General features: G+C 34.9%; 1 pseudogene; it reads right to left on the reverse strand.

The window, feature by feature from the left end:
• Positions 1-9,136: 9,136 nt before the first annotated feature.
• Positions 9,137-11,361, reverse strand: LOC104234777 (purine permease 1-like; annotated as a pseudogene).
• Between the last annotated feature and the right edge of the window lie 976 nt (positions 11,362-12,337).

Genomic DNA, 12,337 nt, shown 5'->3' on the forward strand with positions numbered 1-12,337 from the left:
AAGCGCTGAAATGCTCCCGGACCACCCAATACTCAACCCGAAAATACGCCCAAGTCTGAAATCATCATAAGAACCTATTGGAACCTTCAAATCCTGGTTTCGAGGTCGTTTACTCAAAAGTCAAACCTTGGTTAACTCTTCCAACTTAAAGCTTCCGAATTGAGGATTTTCCTTCTGAATCAATCCCGAATTTTCCGAAATTCAATTCTGACTATATGTACATGTCATAAAACATGAAGTGATGCTACTCAAGGCCTCAAACCACCGAACGACGCGCTAGAGCTCAAAACAACCGATTGGGTCGTTACATATAAGCACAAAAATCAAATACGTATTCTTAAAACATATTCAATATAATGTAAGAAGAAGAAGAAGAAGAAAACATATTTAATCTAATGTAATAATAATAATAAGAAGAAGAAGAATAAGAAAAAGAAAAACTTTTTCTGAAGTTTGCCAATATTAACTACTCCGATCAGTTAAATATTTTGAAAAACATAAAAATAAATAGCATGATCATAATCGGCTACCGACAAATCTAATGTAGGACCAAGCCATTTCGAACCATAAAAGGAGGTATCTTGAGCCGTGAACCTAAATATTGGAAGCCCATTTGATCTATCAACATACATGCCTAGCTAGTGAATTCCACCACGTGACTTAAATCAGTCAATCCTATTCTTTTTGTAACTACTCCCTCATTTTTTGTTCTTATTTTTCCGCATGTTTTGTTTATAACTACTCCCTCACTCTCCTAAAATTTCTTGTTTTTCCATTAATTCATCTCAAAAACACAAAACATTCATCCTCTCATCCTCTATCTTGAATCTTCACATATATCTTGTGGAAATTACCATAGTAAAATCTCTTTCCAATCTTGTGTGGAACAACACTACTCTTTTCCATCTTTCTTGCTTCAGTATTCATTAATGGCTGCAAAAACATTAGCCAGAAAAACAAAACATGTAAAATGGATAATATCAGTGAGGAGAAAAATACATGAACACTCTGAACTTTCGTTTGAAGAATATGATACTAGTAAGCGTATTCATATATAGCTTGAGAAAATGGAGATTCACTACCAATTTCTTATGGTTACCGTCGGGGTTTTGAGCTATTATCGGCACCGGCGAGCCGCCATTTGCCGCTCCCAGAGCTTATAAGGACGTGCTCTTTTTCAGGTCCTTTTATTTTTTATGTTTTTCTTTTGCTCTGTTCTAATTTTCTATTCGACAATCTATTGTAAGATTGTATGAAATCAAGCAAAAATGGAGAAGAGATCAGAAACTTAATCTGGGAAAAAGAACGTTCGAGAGAGAAGAGCTCTTCCAATATTTTTCCATAATGACCTGTTGGTCTGAAAACCGGAACCAATAGTGTTTATATACAAGCCCAATTCTAGTTGGGTCAAAACCGGTCAAAACCAAAAGACCAAAAAATACATATCTGTCACTAAACAACTAAACTAACCTATCTAAAAATAATTACAAAGCATAGAAGTACAAGGTCCAGAATAACAGCCCAAATAAAAATATAAATCCAACACCCCCCCCCCCCAAGTTGGAGGGGGTTGGCCATACCCAACTTGCTCAAGATAGACCTGTGAGTGACACCTGGGAGCAGTTTAGTTAGCATATCAGCCAGTTGTAATTTGCTGGGAACATATGATAAGGAAATAAGTCCATCTTGGATTTTCTCGCGAACAAAATGGCAATCCAACTCTATATGTTTCGTACGCTCATGAAACACTAGATTCTGAGCAATGTAGATGGCAGACTGACTATCACAATGTAAAGGAACTGGAACAATAGAAGTAACAGAGAGTTTATGTAACAACCTGGTAAGCCAAGCAAGTTCAACAACAACTCGATGCATGGAACGATACTCAGCCTCGACGGAGGACAAGGACACAATGTTCTACCTTTTAGACTTTCATGTGAGTAAAGAACCACCAAGTAACATCAAATAACCACTAATAAACCTTCGGGAACTAGGACAAGAAGACCAGTCCGAATCACAATAAGCATGTAAGGAGAAATCAGAAAGAGCATACATAAACAAACCTTGTCCCAAAGTACCTTTGACATACTTAAGATCATGGTATGCAACAGAAAGATGAGATGAAGTAGGGGCATGCATGAACTGACTTAACAACTTTATAGAGAAAGCCAAAACGGGCTTGGTATTTGTGAGAAAATTCAGCTTGCCAATGAGCTTTCTATATAAGAAAGGATCAGATAAGGGCTGCCCATCTTCAATGGAGAGTTTCAGATTCACATCTAATGGGCTGGAAACAACATTGCAATCAAAACAATTGAATTTAGATAAGAGTTCCAAAGAAAATTTCCTTTGGTAGATAATAACACCTCCAGATTCAGTGAGAATTTCCAAACCCAAAAAATAATGTAAATGCCCTAAATCTTTTATCTTGATTGAACATCTAGAAATAACTTGAGAGAACTCATCTCCTCTTTATCATTATCACTTAAGATAATATCATTAATGTAAATAGCAACAATTATAATATGAGAATCAGTAGACTTGATAAACAAGGAGTAATCATTTTTTGAAACTGAGTAGGCCTTAGAAAGAAGAGAATCACTTAATTTTGAATACCATTACCTAGAAGATTGCTTTAGGCCATATAAGAATTTGTTCAACTTACAAACCATATTAGGTGCAGAAACACTCAGGCCCTGAGGTATTTTCATATACACCTCTTCATCTAGGTCTCCATGTAAGAAAGCATTATTGACGTCCAATTGGTACATAGTCCAACCCTTTTTAACTGCCACAGCCATGATTGTTTTAATGGTGGTCATTTTGACTACGGGAGAAAAAGTTTCATTGTAATCAACTCCCTCTAGTTGGGTATCACCTCGTACCACCAACCAGCTTTGAATCTTTCTATACTAACACCAGCCTTATGTTTTATCTTATAAACCCATTTGTTACCAATTAGTTTCTTTCTCACAGGGAGAGGGACTATATCCCAGGTTCTATTGAGTTTAAGGGCCTCAAACTCCTTCAACATTGCAGCCTGCCAAGCAGGATGCAACACTGCCTGATGAAAGCTGGAGGGTTCATGTATAGTGTCCAATTTTTGAACTAAACTCTGATTGACTGAACTTAGACTACTGAAGCATACAGAAGTAGGTGAAACAGGAATGGAAGTTAGAGTGGAAGGAGGAAGATCACCACAAAAGTAATCAGATAAGTAAGAGGGAGGATTATGTGTTCTGGAAGGATATCTTGAAGTGAGAGGAAATGAGGAGGAAAATGTATTAGGTGAGGAAAATGAAGGAACATATTTAGAAGATGTTGTTCCAGGTGAAGGCACAAGTTCAGAAGGTGGAAGAGAAGGATTCGAGTGTGGTGGAGAAGTAATAAGAGGGGGAATAGATAGAGAGGAAGAAATGGGACAATGCTCTGTAGGTAAAGAAGCAGTAGAAGAATGAAGTGGCTGAGTGGAATCATGGAAGGTGTGTGTAGCAGGAAATAAAACATTAGAAGAAGGGGTGTCTGGGTAAGGAAAGATGTCTTCACAACATCCCTGGAAATAATGATTTTCTTATCAGAAAGTTGTAAAAGTGTATATACCTTTTTTCAGAAGGATATCCCAACAAAACACATGCACTAGACCGAGGAGAGAACTTATTCTTATGGGGTTTAGGAATCATTGCATAACCCAAACACCCAAAGCTTCTTACATGACTGTAAGAAGGTTGCTCCCCAGTTAAAATTTCATAAGGAGTCTTTCCAGATACGATGTTACTAGGAAATCTGTTAATTAAGTATGTGGCTGTTAGAATGCAGTCTCTCCAAAATGTAATTGGGAGTTTGGAATGGAAAAGTAAAGCTCGTGCTGTTTCTAGCAAATGTTTATTTTTTTTTCAACAATTCCATTTTGTTGGGGGTGTAAGAATAAGAGATTTGGTGTAAGATACCTTTGGACTAAAAAAATTGACTAACTTTATGAGTGGTACCAAGTTCTAAAGCACTGTCTGTTCGAATGGTTTTAATTTTGGTGTTGAATTGAGTTTCAACCATGGAGAAGAAAGACTTTAGAATGGACAGAGCATTGCCCTTGTGACTGAAGAGATGTGTCCAAGTGTTTCTACCACAATCATCTACAATTGTGAGAAAATATCTATAAGATCTATGTGTGGCAGTGTGATACGAACCCCAAACATCCACATGAATAAGATCAAATATATGGGAAGAATGGGAATTACTATCAGGAAAAGAATTTCTTTGTTGTCTAGAAAGTGGACATATATCACAAATGAAAGGTTGTTTATTAGAAAATGGTACATTCAAAAAGTTTATTTTCTGTAATTTTGAAAAAGGAAGGTGTCCCAACCTATTATGCCATAGAAGCTGGGACTTATTTACATTTAATGTGTTTGCATGAACAGAAAAAGTAATTAAAGCAGGGGAATGAGAAGTTGATGAGGATCTAGAAAGTGTGACTGGAGATTATGTTCTGGAGTTGTAGAGATAGAGCCCTTCAGCCATCTTACCAAGTACCAATGGCATCCTCAGAGAAGGGCCCTATAGTAAAAAACAAACATGTTGTGAAAAACATAGTAGTGATGAAGTATTAACCAATAATTTGTGGACTGAAATGAGATTGTATTTAAAATTAGGCACATATAACACCTTGGATAGAGTGACTGAAGAATTCAATTTGACAGAACCAATTGAGGTCATTTTGACTTTATGCCCATTGGGTAATGTGATAAGATAGGGAACAGATAGGGTTATTATATTTGTAAGCAAAGATTTGTTAAAGGTCATGTGATTTGATGCACCAAAATCCAGTATCCAGGTTTCAGAAGTTAGAACACTACTTAAACAAGTACAATTACCACAACTCATCAGATGAGTAGAGAAAGCAAAAATACTTGCAAAATTAGCTATGGTAGATTGACTTTGAGAATCATCAGAACCAACTTGAACATGTTGAAGGATAGTCATGAGCTGCTTGTACTAATTAGGTGTGATGGTATTGGCAATATGGATGTTGTCAAGGGACTGGTCTGGCTTAGCATCAAGACAAGAATGAATAGGTGCAGCAACTCATATATTCTTGTTCCCTGATTTTGAAGGTTGTGGAAATCCATGTAACTTGTAGAACTTCTTAATTACATGTCCAGGTTTTTTACAATATCTACAGTAGGGCCTTTTTGGATCATAGCCTCCCTTTTGATTGTTGAAACTTTGATTGTTGGGATTTGGATTGTTAAAAGGATATCTCTGTGTAGAATTTGTGATTTGTGGTGGTTTTGGATTATAAGTAGGACCATTAGTCCTAGCAGAAAAAGCTGCAGAGTCAGACTGAAAGTCAGGTACATTGTGTATCCCTCTCTGCTTCTCGTCTTGAACAACCAGAGAATAAGCCTTGCTAATTTCAGGAAGTGGCTGCATCATCTGAATATTTCCTCTAGCATTGTTGAATACCTCATTCAAACCCATCAAAAATTGCATCAATTTCTGATTTTCAATTTTTTTGATTATTTTGTGTTTACCTCCACATTTGCATTCACAAACACAAAAAGGAATCAGCATCAAGTGACTCCATTTCATCCCAAGGTCTCTTTACCCTAGTGAAATAACTTCCCACTTCAGAAGAACCTTGAGATATAGTACTTAGGTCCTTTTGGACTTCATACATCTTAGCACTATTTGCTTGCCCATACTTTTGGTTCAATTCATCCCATAGACTCTTAGCAGACTTAGAGTATATAACACTTTGTGAAATGTCGGGGTCTAAGAGTTAATAATCTAGCTAATGATCATGTTATTGCACTGTTCTCAGTGTTCAAAAAAAGGGGAATCGGGAGAAGGATGGGCATGGCTCCCATTAATGAATCCTAATTTCTTCTTTGCTCCCAAAGCAATGATAATGCCTCTTCGCCATGCTCCAAAACAGCCCCCATGAATTGTTTGGTCATGAGAATAGTACTAGGATTGTCAGAGAGATGAAGATAGAATGGGTGAGAAGGAGGTAAAACAAAATCAGTTTGAGTAAAAGTAGGAGAGTTAGGATCGATTTCAGAGGCGGTTGCAACATTTTCATTTTCCATGAGTAAAGAGATACAATATACAAGAGAAAGAGAAAAACTAGGGCACATATGATAAAATCACAATGAAACCAGTGAAACGAATGAGCCGAAGCGAGAAAAATTACTAAAATAGCAGGAGAATCCTTCGAAAAACATAATCAAAAGGAAAACTGATAAATCGGCAAAAACAAGCTTGTCGCCGTCAGGTATCACCAAGCAACCACAACATAATCCACAAATTGAAGAAAGACGGTGGCTAAATCACAAATTTCATTCACAATAGACTTCGAAAAACATTGGATTCATCATAAAATTTGGAATTTTTGCTAAAATCTTCGAAAAAATGAAAAAGAAGAAACTAGGTTTTCCAATTTTCTAGAAATAGGAAGAAACAAGAAAAATGAGTACTAAAAATTGGAGATTACACTGGATCTTTGATGATAATGCTCTGATACCATGTTAGATTATATGAAATCAAGAAAAAATGGAGAAGAGATCAGGAACCTAAAGTGGGAAAAAGAAGGTTCGAGAGAGAAGAGCTCTTCCAATATTTTTCCATAATGATCTGTTGGTCTCAAACCCGGAACCAATAGTATTTATATACAAGACCAATTCTAGTTGGGTCAAAACCGGTCAAAGCCAAAAGCCCAAAAAATACATATCTGCCACTAAACAACTAAACTAACCTATCTAAAAATAATTACAAAGCCCAGAAGTACAAGGTCCAGAACAACAGCCCAAATACAAATATAAAACCAACATCTATTGGTACTCTTGTTTAAAAAAATGTTCAGGAAATTAGGTGAAAATAGCACGGTATAGCCATTTTTCGGACTGGTCATTCAAAAATAGCCACCGTTCACGAAGTCAATGAAAAATAGCCACTATTTTGCTGCAACAGAGACCGGTCCCGCATAATATACGGGAGTTCGGTGCATCTGTGTACGAACTCCAGCATATTATGCTGGACCGGTATACTTTGCTGACTTCTGTATAATATACGGGAGACTGGAGCACCGGTGCTCCAAACTCCAGTATATTATACTGGACATTTATACTTGCTGGAACTCCAGTATATTATGTTGGAGTTCTAGTGTACTTATGCTGGAACTCCAACATATTATGCGGGAGTTCCAGCATAGTTATCCTGGAACTCCCGTATAACATGCTGGAGTTCAAGCATACTTATGCTGGAACTCCAGTATAATATACGGGCGTATTTTCCGGGCTTTGAACAGTGTTTTCGCTAAGATTTATCTTTACATGAAAAGTGGCTAAATTTCGATTATTTTTGAAACTAGGCTATTTTTGAATGACCAGTTGTAAATCTGGCTATTTTTAAATTTCTCCCGGAAATTAGTCATGTAAAATTGTTTCTGGGAAACAAAAATAGAGAATGTTTCTTTCTCTATTTTTTTTTTCATTTGAAATTATTTTTTTCTTGTCAATCTTACAGAAAATTGATTCAGAAACAGAGGAACTGTTAATTTGATTCAACTAATAGAAAATATAACGATGTGATCCTTAGAACATGAAACTTACTCCTGAATGTCGGAAATATAAACTTAAGACTTTACTAATTTTTTAAATTTATATGTGAGACATAGTTCCATATGTGATGAATTATCAATATCTATTGTAAGAAAAGTATCAAGTTAATCTTCAATGATTTACATTTTGAGTATCTATTTTGACAAAACTATCAAATTTATCACAAATTTTTTGTTCTTATGTGCTTTTACAATACGTGTCCCACTTATAACTGACGTTAACCACTGAAATTTATGAATAACTTACTCTATCTTGTTGAGACCTATTTGAATGAGGTTGATGTTCAAGAAGTACATGAAATACCTTCTTCAATCTAAGGAAATATACAAGATTTATCTCTGAATTTAATCAACTTAATAAGTTGAAATTGTTGCAGATCTCCTTTGAGATTTTTCAAGAAACATAGGGAGCTTCTTAGTGGGGAAGCATTTAGGAAAATTGTTGGCAAAATCCACTTTTCTTGTTCCTTCAAGTCATGTTAATTTTGGGGCATAACTTTCTAGACATTTTTCTCATTTGTTCAGTATCCTTTCTTTGCTTCACAAAATCAATTTTTTTTTCGGAAACCGATTCTCATAAAATGACTATTCAATTGAATAGTACGTTTTAGAAAAACAAAATTTAGTAGTACGTAATTAACTTCTTCATTTCGTATTGCATGGTAAAAATAAATTAGGCTTTGTCCTAGGCACTTGTAGAAAAAACAAATATGATACTAGTTTGCATGAACTTTGGGATAGATGCAATGCTATTGTATACTTGGATAATGAACACAGTTTCACCAAGTTTAATTAGTTCAGTGATCTATGTTTCTGATGGATACACAGTGTGGGAGGATCTTAAGGAAAGATTTGATAAAGATTATGCATCTAGGGCTTGCTATTTGCACAAGAAAATTGTCACATTAACTCAAAGCATATCCTCTATGTCTGTGTTCTATGCAATTTTTTTCATAGTTTGATTAGTTTTTTTCTGGATGAAGCAGTTCTCATTAGTTTATAATTAATTGTTGATCATGATTAGCATTTTAAATGAAGCACTTCTATACATATTTTCCCTTATTATATATATATGCGCATGTGTATATTCTGAATTTCTTTATTCGAAGTGAATTCTTAGCATTTTTTAGATTCTTTCTAGATTCAAAGATTAACCACACAATCACAATGAAAATAGATTCATTAGTCTGATACCTTGTATAACTCATGTGTGTAAAAAAATAGGGTACTTGTCTTGTTTATTTAATTTATTTTTTAGTATTTGAAGAAAATTTTCTTCCTTATTGAAAAGTTATTTTTTTTTTGTGTGTTAAATGTTAGTACCATTGCAAATATTAGTTAAGAAATGTATTCATGAAACTCTTATTTTTTTAGTTAGTATTTAATTGTGGTGTTATGAATTTTAATGTTGAATTAGTCATGAAAAATGAGCATTTACTGGACACTGCAAATCTTCAAGTGTTGTATTAGAGATTTAAGAGAAACATAGAAATGTCAAAGTAAGAGACCCTACGGAAAGTAGCAATGAAAGAAAAACGACCTAGATTATTTTCTACACAAAATAAAAATTCTTTATCTGTATAGCCAATAGTATATCAAACAGAGTTAGTAATTCAAACAGACTCAGTATGCGCTGTTGTCATCTCAGTTTTTGGGCTTCTGTTCTTTTGCTTTTTTGTTTGTTTGGACTCTCCGTAAAAGTATGAGACGAAACCCCAAAGAGAAAGGAAAAGAGCAAGGCCCTTTTCACCTGAAAAATTTTCCCTAAAGAAAACTACTGCTAATACTTCAGTAGCCGGAAGTAAAACTGCAATCATAAACCCGGACATCAAAGAAAAAGAGCAATAAATGACTCCAATAACACCCACAAAGAAGCATTGCCAAATAATAGCAGTCTATACAATTATTGTATAATATCTTGCTTCTCCGAGATTAAATTGTTTTGCCTCCCTTGATATTGCCTGCAAATTTCGATCAATATGTTAATCCTTGCTCTTTAAAGAAATTGTCTATAGCTAAAACAAAATTGAAACCAGGAAGTAACTATATATATATCATATTAAGGTAAATTTGTTCGAATCTAGTACTGCTCTAGTTTTCACATATTTTTAACATATTCAAATTTAATATAACGTGTTCTGTGCTCAAAATGTCAACCCAAATTTTAGAAATGTATTCCATGACAAAAGAGTTTTCATCCCTCTTGGGATATGAATAATTTAGGGTTTCGAGTTAGTTCCTTCATTAATGTCCTACGGCTAAAGTCAAACTCACAAATCATCACAAACTTTTGTTCTGTCTCTTGTCATTAAGGTCAGAAAATTTTAAGAGAATTGAAATAAGAATAAATAAAAGAAAAAAAAAATAAGAAACAATAAGCCAAAAAAGAAGAAGTTTCCAACGTAGATAAGAAATCCGTAAAGAGGGACATCGTTGGTGAAGCCAATAGAGCACCTAAAGAGAAGTTGATAGACTTTGGGATTTAAAGGCCTTATGGATCTGATGGCCAAACGAGAGAAATATGTTACCCTTTCCATAATTTATCTTGGCACGAAATTTAACAAAAAAATTAAATTTATGAAATTTTAGTCTTAATCATGTTATATAATATTTGCGTATCTTTAAGACTTTTTAAACTTGCATAACAGAATTTGTGGTTATAAAAGCTTCTTATTAAGGTAAAACAAGAAATTTAAAATTAAGTAGTTCCAAATGCAAAAATGTGCCATTTAATTTGGAATAGACTCATATAGGAAAGGCTTAAATTATTTACTCTTACACTATAATTTTAAATTATTTACTCTTACACTATAATTTTTTACCAGGTTATATATTAATGTATCATATTGTATATGACTTAATTATATAAATAAATTTAATTGACAATGCATAGAATTTAAACCCACAAAACTATAGTGTCACATATGCGACGGAATGAGTAAGATGCATGGGTAGAAATGAGTTACATGGGAAGGGAAAAAAAAATACCTGAAAGTCATTATTGACGATCATTCCTACAGTGCAAAAAATAGTAGCAGCAAAACACATGACCATTTGAATCTCCAATACTAGCGTAGCAGTAATAGCTTGTTATGCCTTCAAATAAATTAACTCAATACAAGGCAAAATGACTCCATACAAAGCTGCTGCCAGAAGTGTCATCATAAAACCAACAATATAGGCTTTACTTGTCACACCCTCTGGCCTATCACCATTAGATCGGACACCCAACAAAACAACACCAATTGTCAGAAGAACCACTGCATTGATAGAGTAGGGTGTGAGCTTCAGCTTCACTATGAAGAAAGCACCTACTGTCGTGAAAGCAAGTTGAGCAGCAAGAAGAAGCGAAGAGGTTGACACAGGGAGTTTTGACCCACCCCATGAATAGAGAAAATTATCAACACCTGTGACAACACCAATGATGACTGATGCAATGAAAATTCGAGGTGTTATGAAATAAAACTTGGCATTAGAGCCTTCGGATTTTCGACGATAGAAGTATAAGATGGCAAGAGGTATAAAGGTGAGTGGTCATCCAGCAGTTTGTAACCAACTACTAAGCCATATTCTTGATCCTCCCTCAACATAATATAGGCGCATCATTAGAGGGCCACCACAGATACCGACAGCGAGTATTAGACAGTTTATCAATAGGATGACTCTCCTCATATTGGTGCTTAATCCTTTATCTTCCATTTTTTTTTTCAAGAGATTTGGATGCTAAGTTGGAGTATTCTGCTGCTCAGGCTGAATGGTCTTCTTCACTATGGACCTCTTGCAGTGATGAGATCTATTTATAATTGAGAAATCTTTGGACATCTCCACTATTTGTTTACGAAGGCTTTCTCATGATTAAATTAATTGCAGTACTAGTAATTTTCTTATGATTCACAAGGGAGGAATATAACAATAAAAAAAAATATAAAGCAAAGGCAAACAAGCATTGACAGTGAGTAATTTTGTTAGTATAAAATTGCAACGTTGAATTTCTAGGAAACCGAGTACGCCCACCATGGGCTATGTCATATAAATAGCCATAACCACGCTACTGGTCGGCATAGAACTTTGCATTTGCACTTGTTAAGTGAATAATATGGATTCAAACGTGGGTTTTAGTTGAATTGATTAATTATGAGTAGCCATCCGGCTATATGCCAACTTTGTTTAATAGAATATTTATGACTAGTCAACTTTGGTCTTCTGTCTCCCCACTTCCCTACCTCCACCTAACTTGGAGTTGGAGGGACGCGCAACAGTGGTTATACTTGACTTCACTCATATTCTTTTTGCTATATATATAATTTAATAAAACGACGTGAAACTCGTGGGTATATGCATTTCTATTCGGAGTATAGACTATCTGTGTTTTTGAAGGACACAACGATCTGAAACCATTTTCTGTATATGCCGAACATTTCCATCGCTTTTTTTCTTTTGCCTTAACTTTTGAAGGGAAAAAACGTAAATGTTACACCTCATATTTTCGTGCGTAAAAGTACATCGTAACTCAGTTAATGTATGCTTGGAAATTATATCGTCTTTGAAAGTACATAAAGTAATTTAACCATGTTACCTTGGAGGTTACAAATACTTAAGATCATGAACTGCAAGTACCAAGAGGGTTGGAAGGTTTAGAACCTAAACAAATCGAAGAAAATATGTTTCGACGAAACGGCAAGTTGCGAATGTTATAACTCGTACTTTTGGGGTGATACT

The sequence above is a fragment of the Nicotiana sylvestris genome, chromosome 11 (assembly GCF_000393655.2).
Source record: "Nicotiana sylvestris chromosome 11, ASM39365v2, whole genome shotgun sequence".
Classification (NCBI taxonomy): Eukaryota; Viridiplantae; Streptophyta; class Magnoliopsida; order Solanales; family Solanaceae; genus Nicotiana; species Nicotiana sylvestris.